This window comes from Cydia pomonella, chromosome 14 (assembly GCF_033807575.1).
Source record: "Cydia pomonella isolate Wapato2018A chromosome 14, ilCydPomo1, whole genome shotgun sequence".
Classification (NCBI taxonomy): Eukaryota; Metazoa; Arthropoda; class Insecta; order Lepidoptera; family Tortricidae; genus Cydia; species Cydia pomonella.
Window position 1 is genome coordinate 20,435,069 of NC_084716.1, and position 20,784 is coordinate 20,455,852.

The following is a 20,784-nucleotide window of genomic DNA, read 5'->3' on the forward strand; positions in this document are numbered from 1 at the left end:
AAGGTAAAAGTTTCGTCATTTCTGGAATGGGGAGTTAAATATCAGATAGGAAATTGTACTACAAATCCATTTAATATAAAATTTTAATTTCTTATCGTAATATAAAAGAAAAAAAGAGCTCCGTCAACAAAGTTTTGTACGGAGCTCTAAAAACGTACTGGGAAAGTAAAATGTTCTAGTGCATAAACGTATCATTTTCTGCACACTTTTTAGAACACACCCACTTTCAGAGCACTAAAAATGAAAAATGTTAATAAATATATATTAAAATATATGTACTAGTAGGTCTGATCGGGTTGTATTTTAAATTCAATATACGTGATGTAATCCGTTTAAAATGTTTTTCACCACACTAACTGGTACAGGGCCTCTAGATTGTTCAAAAACTAATGAGAAAGTTGCATTTTATCCACATGTGTTGCAAAGTAATCAGATGCAAATTTTCAGCTGTTTCCTTATGTTAGCTGGTGGAATTGACTTTTAAATGATGATTTTGAATGATACATTTTTATTGCGTTCAGTTGAATTTGATTAAGTTTGATTTCTTTTGTATTTCATAATTAGTATTTTCCTCGCGTTGGTGTGGTGAAAATTTTTGCGTTTCACTCGGAGGCAAAGTTTATTTAACCCTCATACCTTGAAACCCTCGCAACGCTTAAGATTCCGCTTCTCGAACAGTTGGTTCAATTTTGAAATCTTTCGCTTGCTCGGGTATCAATATTAGCACGAGCGGTTAAACAACAATTTTGCCCCCTTGTAAAACAAATAACTAGTTCACCACACCAACTGGTAAAGGCTCTCTTGATTGTTCAAAAACTAAGGAGAAAGTTGCATATTATTGATATTATATACATGTGGGGCAAAGTAATCAGATGCAAATTTTGAGTTGTTTCCTTATGTTAGCTGGTGGAATTGTATACATTTTTAGGACGTTCATTTGGATTTGATTCGTTTTTTTTTTTGGTATTTCATAGTATTTTCCTCGTATTAGTGTGGTGAAAATGTTTGTGTTTCACTCGGAGGCAAAGTTTCTTTAACCCTCGCAACGTCTAAGATTCCTCAGGGTATCAATATTAGCACGAGCGGTTAAACAATAACTTTGCCCCCTTGTACACATCATTCCATGATAAGGTACGTTTTAGTTGACAATTCCTCTTGCATCCTTAGATTCTAGTAGCTATCGTACACGTCACTAACACGACAAATTCCTTGGCTTACGGCGTCCACGTAACGGTGCCGCGGCCGCCGCTGCCCGATTTGGAGGCTTTCCGCTCCAGCCGGTCTATAACGTAATCGGTATTCTTTGTAACCGTTCGAATATCATCGCTTCGAGAGAATTGCGGAAAACGATGTTGTTGCAAAGTATTTTAATTAAATATGTGTCATCCTAAAATGTGTGTACACATTGCGCGTTTTGCTCAAATGCGTAAAATAAGAAACTTCTCTTTATTCACATGTTATTTCTAATTTCAATCATTAATTTGATCCATGGCATAATGCAATGCTTATAAAGACTTTGTCGCTTGCCATAAAGACGCTTTGTCAGGTTATTCGTAAAAGATACAAGCAACCCGGGCCGGGTAGCTCTTTTACGCTACTTGTTTTGTATGAGTCATAACTCCCTAGGGAGTTATAGCTGTCTTTTTTCACAATCCATATCCCGCGGGAACAATATAGGCCTTTGTCGTTCAGTACACCTGCATGAAATGAGATCTTTTTCGAGCAAGTGTGATGAAAGTTTTTATATTTACAATTTGAATACCTTCCGTGTTGCACACAATGCGTTTCATCACACTTTCACAAACCTATAAAGGAACATAATGTTCAGAATCGCGGAAATCACTCTTTTGACTACTGCTAAACTTGCGAAAACTTCAAGAAACAGCATAAAAATTACTTCACATTACGAGTATGTAACTTAGTCATAATCAGACATAAAAGTTTTTGTGGCAAGAAAGTGTTCGACAAATTGAAATATCGACATGTCTGTTATCGATGTTACCTTAACGTTACCTGTATACCTATATTTTATGAAGTGAAGATAGCAACCGCAAAATACACAACTCGTTCGATATCTTCTTTAATATATTGGTATTTTTCTATTCTTTTAATAAATGTACTTAATAAAGAAATTATGTAAAGATTTGTAATTAATTTTCATTCTTGAAATTTCTCGGTAGTTAACAGCAAGTAGAATTTACATATCTTAATTATTAATCTATGACTGGCTTTATCCATAAATCTCGATGATTAATTTTTTCAAACACTCGTTTTTGCGCCAAAACTTCTATGTCTGGTCATAATCAAACATATATGTACATATTACATTTTATATTTTAAGACAGTAACATTCGATAACTGTATTTACTAATATAGTAAAACGCTATCGGCACCAAGGCCGCGTGATTCACCGTTTAAAGGAACACTTGTGTCGTATTGTGATAGTATTTAATTTGTGGCTGACTCAACGTTTACGTTTTCTTTAGTTTCGCGGTCGCCTTGCGGTGAACCTTGACTTTCACAGCTGGAGGAACGTAGGACGGGCTGTGTCTTTATTTCTAATTGAAATATTGTCGAAGTTAGGCATATTACAAATTATGAATGACAAAATAAAAAATGGGTACATCTTGCTCTAACCTAAATACTGGGCCGAGAAGATAGGGGCGTAAGCAATCCATAACTTATGTAGGTACGGTACCACTTTCGAAAATGATAAGCATGTATTAGCAATACTAAATTCACAGGATGATTCAGGAGACGTGAGCAGGATCAAACCTGCGCATTCACTGTTTCATAACAGTATTTGTGAGATTAACGTTAATTTATATTTTACCGTTAACAAAAGTATTAATTTATTTCCGACATTTATGGTCACCCTCTTTATTTTATTTATAACAAGTGACAAATTGAATGTCATCGGAGTCTGGTTACTTTTGAAATAACGTATCTCACTGTTTTACTTAAATATGATGGATTGTGTAGGCTTAGTCAGTGTTGGCCGAAACTTTGATGCAATTGAAAATAACCATTACAAATTGAACCGAAAACTGTAACCGCCCGTTACAGTTTATGGTTCAATTTGTAATGGTTAATTGTCAATTGCAATTAACGTTCAGCCAACAATGAGCTTAGTCCTGCTCACGTCTTATGAATCAACCTGTATGACTATGAATAGGTATGCATATGAATATGGAATTGATGCTTCAAAAATGTATTTAGTAGTTCTTCAGACATTATCAGGGTAGGGTATACTTTAAGTGATCAGATCTAACCGTGTTTTTCAGATCTTTTTAGACAGAACTGATTTATATACCATAATGAAAAAACTGTCCTAACCGAGAGACTATATAAAAATGGCGTTCTTTTTGTATCTAAAAGTTTGTGGTCCTTTCAAGTATTTGTGACCGCGGCCGGCAAAACGTCCCACATTGCCGCTTGCAATAAGAACGAAATTTTCTTGTATCTTTATACGAATAACCTGATATGGCGTCCTTATGACAAGCGACAAAGTGGGACGTTTTGCCGGCCGCGGTCATATTATTCTGCCCTCCGGCCGGAAAGCGGCAACTTTTGCGCTAAACGAAGTTGCATATGGTTTTAGGTCAGGGCAGGCCATAAGATAATAACAACTGGTTTATGGGGTGCCGTCCCTCGTAAATACTCTTAAGCAATGAACCGGTTGAAAATAAGGGTACCAGCGTGAGTGTGACAATTGAGTGTCAGTCTACTAAGAATCGAGTCACATATTCATCCCATTGCACGATTTTTATTTTTATAATATTATAAAAATACCTAACAAAGACTGCCAAATTCGGGACCCACCTCTTTGCCCTCTTAAATAGCGAACATAAAATATTATTAGTATCGGCTGTTAACCCGATCGGTCGGTGCATGCCGTCTTATGTTTCAGAGCCCACTTAAATTTCGCTCGCGACCCATAGTTTGGAAAATGCTGATATACAGTAAAAAACGAATCACCAGAACCGTGGCTCCTAGGACCAAGGTTCCAAGGACGGAAGGGAAGGAAATGACACCACCTACACCCCAAAAAAATTAGACGGGTCACGTGCCGAACACCCTGTAGACAGAACATAAGTAACAAAATACTGGTACATGAATTATGAACAGAATTAGATGCCGTAAATACATATGTGGAATTTTCAGCTTTCGCGGCTAGCGCCATAAATGCCATAATCTCTTGGCCTCCAGGTCACAGCAGCACCCGTCCCAATTTGCATCAGTTGATATTAGTGTAAGACAAGGCACCTTAGACGTACTTGGCGATCAGTAAGTGCTTGATTTTAAGTAAAAGTAATAAAATTCGCAGTGTTGACAATTAACGTGTCCCGCCGAGTTTCTTGCCGGTCCATATTGGGATACCCTCCTCCAATTGAGGGGGGATTTAAATTTTCTCGGGTCAGAGGTGTAGGGTTAGAGCCGGTGAAGCTTTATTTGACGTTCATAAGCGCATTGTAATATACCTACTTGAATAATAATATCTTTTAACGACTTACAAATGATAAATCCGAGCAGCGTGGCGCCCCCGTCCCGGAGCTCCTAGAGTATCATCGATGCACTTCACAGGCACGAGCACAACACTATCTGTGGACAAATTAACATACAATCAAATGCTTGTGCTGCAACAACGTAAGATAAATAAAATAAATATTATAGGACGTTCTTTCACAAATTGACTAAGTCCCACAGTAAGCTCAATAAGGCTTGTCTTTTGGGTACTTAGACAACAATATATATAATATATAAATATTTATAATTACTTAAATACATAGAAAACACCCATGACTTAGGAACAAATATGCTCTAACTATGCTCATCACACAAATAAATGCCCTCACAAGGATTTGAACCCGAGAGCATCGGCTTCATAGGCAGGGTCAGTCACGGACTTTAATTGTTGAGCCATTTAGGGTTTACATTTCATACCGTTAGTATTGGCAACCAAATTAGCTTGAACCTCAATGGATGAACAAATTAGCTTGAACCCTTAATGGATCGACAAATTAGCTTGAACCCTCCATGGATCAACAAATTAGCTTGAACCCTCAATGGATCAACAAATTAGCTGGAACCCTCAATGGTTCAATAAATCAAACAACCGTCCGTGACCGTACCTATAGTCAAAGCTACGCTAAATAAAATGAATGTGCTAGGCTCCCAAAAATGTCTACATACATTTTAAGTGGCAGCTATTCCATATGAAAATTAATTTCCATAAGGACCATCATACGACGCGAGAGGAAAGAGTAAAATCTATATATTATTTTGTCAAATGTCTATACAATTTGGAGAATATATCCTATTCTGTACATAATAAGCGCAAATTCAACGTATGGCCTACATATCTTTCAATTATTTCGAAAACGTATGGTACTCGTAAGTCAACGAAAAATTTAATACATTTTGTTGTCCCAAATTGGGATTTCGTATATATTCCAGCCAAAATGTGGAGCTCTTCAAACCAGCCAAATTTAATGCAAATTTACGAAAAAAAAAACAACAACAAAATAAAATCTTAGATCTATCAGTTTTAGATTAAAATGTTTTAATTTCAATTTGTAATATTTTTTTGCCATCAAGAATTTATACTGAAATCGCTATGACCATATTGCACTCCAGCGGCTGTAGCACGGTCGCATTTTTATCACTTGTCACTATGCCTGTCACATTCTAACAAGTATGTAAGTGCGAAAGGGACAAGTGATAAAAATACGACCGTGCTTTGTAGCAGCTTCATATATAGTACCTATGTATGCAGACTGCAAGCCACGGCCACAGAACAGCCGGATTTCCACTATATCCACAATGGCCGTCCTTGGCCGACCCTCATCCCAGTACTCCTAACACTACCAACACTCAAAACTCAACCTAATAACCGGCTTATAAGACTTGTTTTCCAATGGTAAGGTTCAGTAAAAGTCCATTGATGATTATGCGAAAAAAGTCTCGTTGAAAGAATTCATCTCCGTGGAGGTATAATAATAGAATGATGGTATAGCAGGAAATTAAGTAGTTCTTTGCAATGCACTGTTTTCAAGAGCAAGACTGCAGTATTCAAAGTGCATCGAATTTCCGTTTCCGTTGCAAACATAATTGAGTCCCTTAATTTCAAACTCAAAAAAATCCATCTGTTAGATTTTGGTATTAAGAAAAGTTGATAGGATAGATATTTCCTTAGAGGGTCGAATGGATTTATCTGTTTTGAAGTTAAGCGACACAATTTCATGATAAAATCGGGAGGAGATAAGATATATTTTGAAGAATTGTTATATAATGTTGCCTAATATTACAATGAAATGTATAACACGAATTCTTAATCTACGAAATTTTAAAAAAGTATATGCAGGTGTGTGTACGTGCAGGTTGGCCAAAAAATACGTTGACAATTTTTTTTTTGAATATTTTGCATATTTACACGTCTGTTGAAGAATGTCACTAAAAATTAAAACTAAAATCATTTTACTAGCATAAAACGTATTATCTTCAAAATATTCTCCTTCAGCTTTGATACACAACCGCAAACAATTGTTAAAATTATTAATTATAATTTTTGGGACATTACGAAATAATATGGAGGTAACACGAAAGTTCGATCTACGAAATGTTAAAGTATTTCCAATGTCAGGACCTAATCTCATATACTTCGGACATCACTCACGCCTCTCCCCGGATAGCCTGGAGAGAGTTATTATGACGGGCAAAGTTGAGGGCACCAGACCTCAGGCCCTCCCCCTACTAGATGGTGAGCTCAAATCACTGCACCTATGCAATTAAAATTGCACGAGGCCATGCGTTTGGCGAGGAATAGAAGCCTATGGAGGAACCTGGTCTTCAACAGAAGGACATGGTGTCACGATTCTGAGCATTGATTGAGGGACCGACTAAAGAAGAAGAACCATTTAAAATCTCACTGAAACAGATTTTCGACGATTTGGCATGTAACATCTTCAAACATTAAACAAAAAAGGTAATAAGTACTATTTATTTCAAATCACCCATTTATTTGGACACATGAAATTCATGACCGATAGAAGATTAAGTTACAAAACCTAACAAAAGGAATTTATTGACAATCTGTCCCCCAAATATCGACGAAAACGAAACAAATACCGTTTTGTAAACAAACTGACAAAGTTATAATTTACTACTCAACTGTACCTTAGAAATATCGTTGTCTGTTGGTCAACTTCGTTATTCTAAGACAAAAGGCCGCCACAAACTTCTATAGAACTCAAATAATCACTTCTAAACAAAACAAATAACACGAAACATCTTCACTACACTAAACACTTCACTTTACCACTTGAGCTACTTAGTGCCAAATAGAAAAGAATATTCACTTACGAAGAAAACATGTTTTGATTAGTTTTACGGTCTAGATAAACTATTTTTTTGGAGAAAACTTTTTCTGAATCAGCATTTTTTATGATCTTTAGAAGTAGATTATGTTTGTTTGAGTGTACCTAAATAGATTCGACCAAATAGGTAGATTTTTTGATATCTATTATTTTTTTTACATAGGTATAGCCGCGAAATTGCACGATAGTTGAAGTAGTTACAGTAACAGTACTGTTACGATTTATAAAAATTTTACTACAATAACTAAACTAACCTAACACACGTCCAATGAGAGGTACGCGGGGCGCGCGCGGTCGAGTAGTACTAATCGAATTAGTGGAGTGTGCGAAGGGAGCCGGGGTGGAAGCAAGGGTTAAGGACGGACAGCCGAAAGCGTGAGGCGTGGTTAAGACGGCTACTATAACCAGAAACCGCTTCTTTTGTTCGTCTATTTGCACCGGTCAAAACTCATAAAAACATGTATTGAACGGCGTGAATACCGACATATTCACGCCGTTCAATACATGTTTTTGTTGAACGGCGTGAATATGTCGGTCCATAGGGACTTAAGCAGTCGGCTTACACCATTATTAACCCTTTGACTGCTATAGACGTCAACTGACGCGCGCAGCTACAGCTTCGTGCATTCCGACAAGGTTCACGTTGACGCTCTACACACGACAAGCGTAGCGTTCAGAGGGTTAAAATTGCTCCAGTAAAAATGCGCGACAAGTAATTGCCTGTTGCACCTTTTCAGGAGAATGACGCATAAATTTAAAGACTAAAGAGCTGCTGGAATGTATGAATCGGCGGAAAGAACACTGAGCACTTAGTATGACACGGCATATAAATACTCCCAAGAAAGAGTCATTCATGTACGTGCCCATTGTTAATGAATAGGTATCCAAGACCTTAAAGTATCTGCAACAGCAAAAACGTTTAACTGAATCGAATAGCGGACCAAAACAATTCATACCGACTGGACCGCTCCCAAACGGGGGCAAAAAATATTTAATTTCAATACAAACTTAACTGTCTCTGATCGCGTGCTTTGGAGCAATGACCATTTCTACTAACTCTCCCTACATCGTACCTAACCCTAATTTATCATTGCAAAAGTATCTTTAACAATGTGTCACAAAGTTCACAATTGGAAGCATTGTCTAATATTAATATGAGGTTAGGAACATTTCGATTTAAACGAGTGCTCCGGTCCGGTCCTAACAATTACTTCCAAAACAAGCTCTCTGGACTTGCCATTCATCATTCGAGAGCAAATTACTGGTCTCCGATGCTTCCGTCATGGTTTTAAAGGACTTAAGTACTTCAGAAATGGGTCCATGTATGTTCTTTTGAAGTAGGAAAGAAGACATGCGTTTGGAGTCGTCATAATGGGAATAATGCAATGGTAATGGTTTCACTATTTATTAGACGATGAAAGATAGAAAGCGGGCTAGATTTGTAGCAGTTTTGTATCCTTGTTTTTCATCATAGCTCATAACACATAACATTTTATTATGAGGGGTGTCAGAGAAAACTTAAAAATTAAAAACCCTAGAGGTTATTCTTAGGTAGGCCGTCGTTGTCATAGATGATGATGATGGTATCCTGTTATCCCTCATCAGGGACATATGCTCTCAGAAGGGATTTCCATTTTTCACGGTCCAGCGCGGCCTCCTCCAGCTCCGCCCAGCCGAGGCCAACTGCCTCCTTTTCCACTGTGCGCCTCCAGTTGGTACGTGGGCGAACTTGTCCCTTTTTTTTGGAATTTTCCAAGCCCTTGCTTGGATAGGCCTTGCTTGCTTGGAAGGAAACTTAGATCGACGAAATAAGATCTACCTACAGTCTATTATAAGTTGCTGTTAGTTTACTACTTACTAAATTTGTGAACTTACAATGTTACATTCAACGGTAGAGTTAATTAAAAAAACGAAGGTTTTTCTTATCTCAAACACGTAGCAAAACAATTATAACAAACAGATACACGGTCAAAGATAGGAACAGTACTAAAAGGTTTCAAGAACCAATGAGATCGTTTGGATACTGTCACTTATTGGATTTATATGGTCTAACGGGGCCAACTTTGACCTCTGCTCTAAAGGGCAATGTGGTCAATGCAGATGTATATCTACTGAGGAATGTGGGTAAAAGGCTCCCTGTCACTAGAGACCTAGTGGTATCATTAGCAGTTTATAAAATGCCTGTTTCAGGGTATGTTTATTGATTGTGATGTCACCTGAAATCACTATGCACTATGCTAAATGCACTATCCATTTGTTTAGTAGAATCGTTGTGTCAACGACTTTTTTGTCTACGTTAAAATAAATCTGTGTATTATTTTTTAGGGTTCTGTACCTCGAAAGGAAAAAACGGAACCCTTATATCATAGGATCATTTTGTTGTCCGTCCGTCCGTCTGTCTGTCTATCAAGACCCTTTTTCTCAGGAACACGTGGAGGTATCAAGCTGGAATTTATACCTATCAAATACTCAGGTCTACTGTCCCTTGGAGCTGTGAAAAAATCAAACTTCTAAGCCAACGCATTCAAAAGATACAGCCATTTATGCCGCAAATTTTCGACACTCGCAAGAGAATCAAAAACAACAGGGTACTTCCCGTGAACTCAGAATCTTGAAATTTGAAAAAATTATAGAACAGATAAAGGAAAAATTGCGAAAACCGTACATTTTTGTACGGAACCGGCCGGCACTTGGCCGGTTTTTTTTTTACTTGCTTTTACTGCTGAATGTATAGTCACCATCAGTTAAGTACATCGGAGCAGCCAAGATTCTTACAAAATAAATAAATACGTATATTTGGGAAAAATCTTACACAGATCGAATAAATAGATAAATACATACGAATGACATGACTCGTGAATAAATATTCGTGCTCATCACATAAATAAATGCCCTTACCGGAATTCGAACCCGGGATTACAGCTCGTCATGGGTCTACAAATACCTGAACACGGCTTTATTATCAAGACGATATACATATATTTGCTCACCTTAGCCGCTCTGATATATGTGCTGACCTATGTAACAGTGTATTTGTATTCAAATGTATTCAAACCCTAAGTTACGTCGAGCAGATGATTTGGTAGGTATCACGGAGCACAGCATGCTAATTTTATGTGCTCGTCCGTTACGAGGATTTGCATCGAGATTGTGAAAGCAACAGAACTGGTAATAATCGATCATGTTTGCATAACATATCCTTGCGCCAACTTAGCTTGTAGGAGAGGTAATTTATTTACAATTGAGCCATTTATTAGAAATAACACGTTACTTTGAACGATTTAATTTTTAGTAACTCATTAACTAGCTTCTATTGTGCACACTACGACCTAATCTCACAAGTAAGCGCAATAAGACTTGGGTTGTGGGTCCTAGACGACAATTCATTAGAGCAGAAAACATCCGTAACCCAGGAACAAATTTGTGTGATACACAAATAAATGAATCAGAAACATTATAAAAGGGAAAATAAATTGAAGGAGAGAGAGGGGAAGACCAAGAAAAGTTATATGAGCCAAGTAAAAGAGCATGTAGAGACCGTGTCGTACCAGGACACTAAAGGGCTGGTTCCGGATCGACCAAGGTGGAGACAACTTCATCAAGTTGAACCGACAAGAGCCCTGCTCTTAAATTAGAGAGAAAAAAAATTAAAATCGCTCGTACCAGGATTCGAATCCGACCTCGTGCTTCGTAGGCAGGGTCACTACCGACTAAGCTAGGAAGCCGTTAAAATTGGAATGGATTTTGCTTATTTGAGAAAACTATGAAACAAAATAAATGCAAAAATACTTTGGTTTTGGTTTATGTCTGCGGCTTACATAGGTATACAAAATTCAAATAATATCTCCCGATAAGAATCGTCACCACATAAAAACAATGTATGGAAATCTCACACAGGTCTTGTGGATGCCGCTATATGTCAAAGGATAAACCCAATCTCAACAGTAAATATAAAAATAGACACTAAAATGACAGGCAACTTTTACACAAACCTGTAAAAAGGCTTACAATCATCGTGACATAAAAACACTTACGCCGTTTTGAAAACAGACCCCAAATACCAAGTACCAAAACAAGCTCTTAAAAAACGTTAGACAAACACCTACACACGGCAGCATCTGAGATAACCTTTTTATGTCAAAACGGTGTTGTTTTTATAAAACGAACACTCGCCCACAAAATATACAAATGACATCATAATGACAAAAAAACAGTGTAACTATGAAATCAGGTTAGGTCAGCGACCGGACCGAAAAGCGGACGGTGATTCCAGTAAATGTGAAATGGCTACAAAAACGTATCTCGATCTGTGAGATAAGCATCTTTGTACAAACTCATGTCGCTAAATGTTTGACAGTGGAAATTATACTCTGTTACGCTGGACGTAAGGTTTTATTTGTAAAAGAGGTAATTGTGCACAATAGAGAATTTTGCAGTCGCAATAACAGATGTTTTACACGATTTCGTTTAATTTGTAACGTTCGGCGCAGATGAATTTAAAAATAGAAATGTGTAGCTCATTTTAGTAAACTAGTATGAAGATCTTAGTCCTAACAGCCTAATTACGTAGGTACCATAGATATAAGAAGTAAGGTAGGTACCTACTTGTAGGAGAAAATAAACAACATAGGTAAGGACCTGTTTCGCAATGTCCAAGTAAAGTCGTGAATAAGCTACTTGCCACTTATCTGACGAATAAGGTCAACGTTGGCGTTTCACAATCTTCAAATAAGCTTAACTAGTAGATTAAGTGCTAAGTTTTGTAGGAAATTTTATCTGGCAGTTAATTTATTTGTCAATTAGCTATCCAATACTTGGACATTGTGAAACAGGCCCTTAGTATGTCATTTTAAGTATCCGAATTCAGTGACAACTTCATAATGAAGTAAACGAAAATGTCAAAATGAAATGAAAATTTAATTTCAAATTAAATGATTTATTAATCGATGTAGAGAATAGTGTTTACTCTAAGAACATTAATAGTGAGAAAGAAAGGCTTTATTTGAATGCAGTACTAATGCCATCCTCTTACTTAGCGAATATTAACTATCTAGATAACTTTTGATGCCTTGGTCACGAAAGAAACCGCTGGACGCTGGCTGTAATTACCGTCATACGAAGATAAAGAACAAATGTAGCAGCCAGAGCTGTAACCGCAAACCACTTAGTTCAAAGTTCAATCGATCATATATTTGCCTCTCTATCGAAGATGCAAGAGTTATAGAGAGGCATATAGGCGAAACTGCGTGACTTACACGCGGTAGTTTATTAGCGTATTCGTTTTTCTCGAGGCATTCTTGTGAGTGTGATATGATTTTAACTGAATCATTAGCAAATTAACAAGATATTAACCGATCTAAGCGTTTGCAGGAAATGCCTGTAACGATTTTCTCCAATTAATGGCAGAGCAATGCGTTTAATAATGAAGAGTGCGGTGCTAAGTGGAGATGAGGATAGGCACGCTATTGGAGCATTATGAAATTGCTGCTTCCGCTGAGATCTTACCGTGTTAGCAATGTTGATAGGTTTGCACCTCATTTGTACAGTAAAAAGATGTAGCAGTATACTTTATCAATACATTCAAGATTAAAACTTGAAGTATAAAAAAAAAAACATACGTAAGGCGCGCAATGTCGCCCGTCATGTCAAGCGAAATCCGGCAACGTCGCGGCACTTCACACGACGTCGCTAGCGACACGTGTCGTGGGACAATTATCTGTAAGTCTAATAGCCGTGGCTATGATCGTGTATTATCACAGAATAAATAATAGTACTACCATGCAGAAATGACACTTCCTACATAACCGAAGTTTGACAGCGATTCAGGGACGAATCATGCCATCCCTTTCTAATGTATGGCACTATCCCTTTGGGCTATTTAGGGTTATCAAAATTTAAATCATTATCTTGTCTGTGATCGTCCACGCAAAGGGACGCTAAGTTGTGCCAACCCTAATAATTGCTCGGAGCAGTGCAGATCCGAACGGAGCCGAGATTGACCGAAAGGAGGAGTGTCGCCCCACTGGTAATATGAAATTTTACAAGCTAACCAAGCGTGATGAATTATATATCACACATTCGGAAAATACTAAACAAGACACTTTAGATAGGAAAATAAACTATTTCTATGAATGCTTATCGTTAAAGTTCGATGTATCAAAAGATATGTACCTACTTGAAAACCTTGAAGTTAATTAGTAACATCGAAACACATATCTCCATTTCAGAATGGGAATCTCAATGAAAAGCAAATTAATTGCGACTGATCCCTTTTAAGAGATAAAGAGATTCTCAGTCGGACCTTTAACCAGAATATGATGATCTCTAATTATACATAAGCTGTTACAGGAAAGGTGACAGTTATACTGGTTCATATGTAGCATGTAGCGAACTCTCGGTAAGAGACAGGCAAGGCCAGAGTCATCGTTCGTGCTTCTGCGATACGCCTAGGTCAAGTATTCCAAAGCGAGACTTTAAGCATGTACGCCACTTAATATGGAATTTAAGTTCTGCCTAGATTCATAGAATGTTCAAATTTGTTTAATATGACTATTAAAAAGCATTTGACACTAGATGTTTAATGGGAATCGTGCATTAGCCGAACCAGTGCTTGCGTGCTCAGATCATTCTGATGGCTCAGATACACGGTGCTCAAAATTGCATAGTTATACATTGCCGACTACTGAGGTACAATACAACCAATTTAATCGACCAATTCGACCAATTTAATCGACATCATCTAAATGCTCTAATTGAGCCTTGTTTCAAATTTCACATTTCATCAGAATTCACAAACTCCTTGGCTGCCTGAGCGTTTGAATCTCGCGATTGGCAAGGCAATGCACGACTAGGTTTGACCGGGTACCAGGCAGGTAGATCGAGAACTCGTCTGCGATCAACCGGCCGGCCCATTAAAATACCACAGCCCACGCTCGGAGAGAAATTACTATTTACATAACAAAAAAGTTCGAATACAGGTGGTATCAGAGCGCTATTGGGTTTACTAAATGTGGGTGTGTTTTTGATAAAGAGGCATTATGGGGTGGACCAAGGAAGCTTACTACATGTAAATATTTTTAATTGAATAAAATATTTTATCATTATGAAAACTTTTTTACCTCTTAGACAAACAAGTGCTTTGCCTAAGACACCTTACAGGGTGTTTATTTAGTCACCTGCAATAATTTACAGGCTGAATATATAGGTCATACTGAGCAACTTTTACTATGGGACCTAACCCCGAAATCGCGAAAAAAAAATTACTCTCTCACAGAAAATGTTAAGGTCAGACCCCTGTAGAGAAAAATCATCGCTTCAAACCATCAAGAAAGTGCGCTAGACTGAATCGAAGTAAAAAGCCCCGAGAAGAGATGTTTCGAATACCGGCTACCGAAATCTTCCATTTCTCGAAAAAAGTATGTATAACATATGTAGGGTTTTCATTCCTTTTGGTCAACCGGCCTTGCCAATCCTTGATATGAACGAGGTCATTGTCTCTTTAAAGCAGACAATTAACATGACTGCATTGATATCCGTTACGCTCTGACTGCAATAATTACACAGCAAATTAATTTCGACTGCCTGCAGCGCCCACTCGCCAAAGTGCAACATCCCGCTAAAGTGCCGGCATATTCAATTGCAGATATCCTTAAAAACTGATCCGGGAGAGTTTCTAATCGTTGCCGAAAACGTAGCAAGGTTTATTGCAACGTCGGATGGGTGCGTTTTCCAGTTTCCGGAAAGAGTGTTGCAATGGGGCACTGGAGCGTGCTTCCACGATCATTAGGTTTGTTCAACGTGTTCGGAACTGGCGTTGGAAAGTACGGATTGCGAAATGAGGCGAGGTTATCACTTATATTTAGCGTTTGGCCGGCGCTATCAATGTGGCCAACTAGCCAAAACATGAGAAATTGCGGTGATATAAAGTGACCAGATAGCTGTGACATTAGAGGTGCGACGTGTAGGCGAAACATAGATATGGAAATGATAAACCAATAAATAAAATGTATTGGCACTGGAGGCCTTGAAAACTTTTTTTCTTTTTTAGGTATAATAATAATAAAATGCTTTATTGCACACTACAAAAAAAAAATGGTACAAAGTATGTAAAGGTATAAATATGTAGGTAACAACAGGCGGACTTATCGCTAAACAGCGATCTCTTCCAGACAACCTTCACACATACACTTACATTTCTTGTGTTGTGTTCCTGCCGGTGAGTAACCACCAGAGCTCAACGAGGGGGGGTTTAGGGTCGACAAGCGCATGTAACTCCTCTGGAGTTGCAGGCGTACATAGGCTACGGAGACTGCTTACCATCAGGCGGGCCGTATGCTTGTTTACCACCGACGTAGTATAAAAAAAACACATAAGACGTACATTTCAGTGTATAGGCTTCGAAAAAAAAACCACAATATTTGTAAGAGGTTCCTTATCCTAAACTGCACTAGAAGCAAACATATTCTAGAATGTCACTTATCTAACTTATCTTACAAAGGCAATCCGTGGCATCAAATTATTTGGTTCCAATTGTTTGATTTTTTTCTCAATGACAGAACTTTATAGTTTATGTAAAAAAAGATAGTTGATAGTTAAAAGGTGTCAAATTAGAAGCTAGATTTGACACCTTTAATTTTAAATACTTTTTAGGGTTCCGTAGCCAAATGGCAAAAAACGGAACCCTTATAGATTCGTCATGTCCGTCTGTCTGTCCGATTATGTCACAGCCACTTTTTTCCGAAACTATAAGAGCTATACTGTTCAAACTTGGTAAGTAGATGTATTCTATGAACCGCATTAAGATGTTTACACAAAAATAGAAAAAAACGATAAATTTTGGGGGTTCCCCATACTTAGAACTGAAACTCAAAAAAACTTTTTTCATCAAACCCATACGTGTGGGGTATCTATGGATAGGTCTTCAAAAATGATATTTAGGTTCCTAATATCATTTTTTTCTAAACAGAATAGTTTGCGCGAGAGACACTTCCAAAGTGAAAAAATGTGTCCCCCCCCCCCCTGTAACTTCTAAAATAACAGAATGAAAAATCTAAAAAAAATATATGATATACATTACCATGCAAACTTCCACCGAAAATTGGTTTGAACGAGATCTAGTAAGTAGTTTTTTTAATACGTCATAAATGGTACGGAACCCTACATGGGCGAGTCCGACTCGCACTTGGCCGCTTTTTGTCACGTTTTTACGACAAGATTTTTTTGATTGATGAGGCCTGTTAGTTGTTAAACTCGCAAAAACAGGCGTATCGAGATAACAGGAGTTGAAAATAAACACATAAATCAGTGGGACAAAAACTAAGTACCTAGAAAATATTTAATTAGTCCGAGCTGAGAAAAAGAGTCGACTGCCCACGATGGTTAATAGTAATTAAATTAACATTGTATTGAATATAAAGTAATTTAAGCAATGCACAGGCATACAATGTAAAATACATATTTTTTTATTGCTTGAGGCTCTTTAATAGGATACATTTCGGAGAGTGTGCTGTGGAATTGCACAACCTTATTCCTCCGTCCCCATTTCACCCTCGGACTACCAGACAATCGGCACTTCGGCACCGCTTCATGGTAGGTATTCCACAAATACGCACGAAGCGTTTCGCTTCAACATTCCTTATGCGAACTGCCAAGGAGTGGAATGCCCTGCCCGAGTCTGTGTTTCCGTATGAGTACAATCTGAATCTCTTCAAGGCTAGAGTAAATAGGTATCTCATAGCCCTCATAGGTAAGCGTGCTCCACCGTAGACCGCATCATCACTTATCATCAGGTGTGATCGTGGTCAAACGCCTGCCTATCCTCCATAAAAAAAAAAACATTCTTAAGAGAAATTGTTTTTTGGATGTAAGTGCTGAAAAAGAGTATAATAACAAGCTTTTTATTAACTGAAAATGAATTTTCTTTTTGGTATGAATATAATATAACTGAGTATAATAAATGATCACGTAACTCAGCTTGCTGGATAGTATTTTACATGTTTGATAACCGTAAAGGCACAGGACAGACACGCCATACTACGGAAATTGTTTGAGTATCTTTTTGCTCACGTCATGTCTGTCTGTATTACGCATCAATGTGTGTGTAAGCTCCTTAGGGCAGTCAGTTGAAAATATTTTGAAACAACCATGGTACAATTAAAAGTGGTTGTTTACTTGAAATTGACAAGTACCCATATTTGTCAATTATTTTATACTTCATCGGTGGCAAACAAGCATACGGCCCGCCTAATGGTAAGCAGTCTCCGCAGCCTATGGACGCCTGCAACTTCAGAGATGTTACATGCGCATTGCCGACCCTAATACAACAACATTTTCAAATTTGCGCCCAACGATTTGCTTTTTGTCTCATTCTTGACGCAGGCGCCGCACGCGCTTCATCCCTCAATCGCGCATCGATGGTAACGACCAATTTCTCCGTATATGGGCGCTGCATCCCTCGGTCGTGCATCGATCGTAACGTCCAATCGCTCCGTGTGTTGACTGGCATTTTCGAAACGATCTTCACGATTTTCGTCAGATTGATCGAAGCGATTAATCGTACCATTAGTGAACCCCCTTAGACCCGTTCTAATCACTAAATATTCGTTCTCAACATATTAAAACACTTGATAATGTATATAGGCGGATAAGTGATGGACCAATGATAATAAACTGCTGCACTTTACTGCTGCGTAAGCGGCAAGTTTTTTAAAATAATGTATTAATGAAGGCAATGATTGCAATACTGGCATGCGATGACAGCGTTATTATGGCTTACATGACAGTGTGTCGTGATTCATGCAACGAGAATGTAATGAGATCCGCAATATTTGCGTTGGTATTAAATCAATATTGAACGTAATTATAGTGTTGACTACCTTATACAATTGGTACTGCACGTGCCATTTAAGATTGCATATTTCTCAGGATACCAGATGGGTAGCCCCGTTCTAATCACTAAATATTCGTTCTCAACATATTAAAACACTTGATAATGTATATAGGCGGATAAGTGATGGACCAATGATAATAAACTGCTGCACTTTACTGCTGCGTAAGCGGCAAGTTTTTTAAAATAATGTATTAATGAAGGCAATGATTGCAATACTGGCATGCGATGACAGCGTTATTATGGCTTACATGACAGTGTGTCGTGATTCATGCAACGAGAATGTAATGAGATCCGCAATATTTGCGTTGGTATTAAATCAATATTGAACGTAATTATAGTGTTGACTACCTTATACAATTGGTACTGCACGTGCCATTTAAGATTGCATATTTCTCAGGATACCAGATGGGTAGCCTGTGTATTTAACACAAAAAAGGTAACAAAAGTTAATGTTCTAGATTTTATAATTACGCGCAGAACTTAATTTACATGGCAGTCGCAAAAGATTTGTGTATGTAAAGGGTGGTGTACACAAACCGACTCTACCTTGAGTACTGCGAGGGCCGTTCGAACGAGTGCGACTTAATGTCGCAGGTCGCAGATGAAGTGGCTGCACTAAGGATGTACGGAACGGACTAGAAATCTATGTAAGTAGGGTGCCGGGACCATGTTAAACACATATCTGGTGTGTAGGTATTCTCCATTAAGTTTTTGCACGATTTTGTTATAGACGAAAAAAATGCGTTAATTGATTTTGTATTTTCAGAAAGATATGGAAGAAAAAGACATGCTGCGCCGACCCCAAATGAATGGGATAAGGGCAAGCGAATGATGATGATGATGATTTTCACAAACAGGACCGAAATTTCTGGCCACAGCAGCCCGCTACTTAGAGTCAATATCCACGCCAGTGTTGTCACATACAATTTTGGTGAAGTGGTAGAACAGGGTGCAAAAATAGGTAGAAATTGGTGGAGTTTAAAATGAAAAATAGGTAGATCTACCACTCAATAGCAAGAACATTTTTATGATTAAAAATGTGTATAAAATGTTTCAAATTATTTGTTAGTTTTTAATATTGTGATGTTAGTACACGTGTTTGTTAAAGAAATTGAAACAAAAGTTAGGATTTCCATTTCCATTGGATGTTTGTATAATCTGTTTCTTTGGCAAGTTTTCATTAAATCGAATCTAAATTCGGTAGAAATTAAGTAATATTCCGTCACATGTATTGAGAATTGCTTACAATTGTACCATTTTGAAAAATAGGTAGATTTCAGGCCGAGGGAGGTAGATAGGTAGAACGCAGGCAAAAAAGGTAGATCTACCAAAAAGTTGGTAGATGTGACAACACTGATCCACGCCCACCACTGTTAATATTAATTAAATTTATTGATACCCATACTCTAGTTTAAAGTATGTTTGTAACCTATAACGTAATGTAAGTTAGTTAATAAATAAATATGGATCAAGTCCATGGAATTCTCCAAGTTATTTTGCTCCATATACATCGTGTCATTCACGAAGACGCGTTGCTTGACTTGATTGCCATGTTATTAAAGGTTATATTTGATAAATCTGCGCGTCACCGTGGATGACACGAACTATATCAATAAAAGAAAAACAGTAGGTACCTAACTCAATGAACAGCTGGATGTATGAGTAAGGCTGCCTTCTGGACGCAAGCGGGCATTCTTACAACAGAGCTAAATCTATGAACCGCTCGTCGCCCCGCAACCCGCTGTCGCCCTGGCCACGGTTTAAGGTATTTAGGTTAGCTTATGCTACAAGCAATAAATCCTACGTAATCTACGTCATTCGCGTTTTCCGTTGTCCTTCAATCCCTCAGTGTCGCTGATATCTTCGATAACATGCAAATTACAATCGACTCTCCAAATAAACGATGCAATTTCCGTCTTATTACAATAACATAAGGTTGACTATTGACTAATATGTTCATATTTTTGATTTCTACGTGTACTGTCTAGGGAACCGGTTTGTGGCATTATTCGCATAGCTGATCAAGTATTTGCTAATTTTGCTACGCGTGTAATGTAAAATACTAAAATAGTGACGGAACCAGATGATCGCCCTCGTCGCAATGATTAATAACTCAAGATAGGTTTAAGGCGTTCCGAACTTCCGAAATTGAAGCACTTACATTGTGACAAATTCCCACTCACCGAAAGAGAAAGAGACAAGCTCATGTTCAACAACGAGAATGACAAAGATGAATGGAATGCGAACATTAATCAAACATAACAGATTTCGTAGGTATAGAAATAAATATGGAAGTATTTTTTGCGTTCCTTATGTATGAGTATAACATATCAGTTATATAACATTGCCTCGTCCATTACCTTGAATTTAAGTTATTAGTACAAGGGTTTTTTCAAGTTTTGCGCTTTTAAAGTTTTAACCTTACTGATAATTTCGGGATAAATGTCTTCAAGCTTTCTAGGGAAGCTAACTACATAGCATTAACGTTATGTGAGGTTCTATAGAAATAGCAAATAATGT

The 20,784-nt window shown here is 37.7% G+C and overlaps 1 protein-coding gene across 1 annotated transcript in view; it reads right to left on the bottom strand.

Annotated features, from left to right (window-relative positions):
• LOC133525167 (protein kinase C and casein kinase substrate in neurons protein 1) overlaps positions 1 to 20,784 on the bottom strand; it is a 218,078-nt gene that overhangs the window by 192,401 nt on the left and 4,893 nt on the right. The window contains exon 2 of the mRNA XM_061861429.1: positions 4,515 to 4,602. The gene's annotated coding sequence lies outside the window, so the exon portion shown is untranslated. The remainder of the gene's footprint in view (positions 1 to 4,514; positions 4,603 to 20,784) is intronic.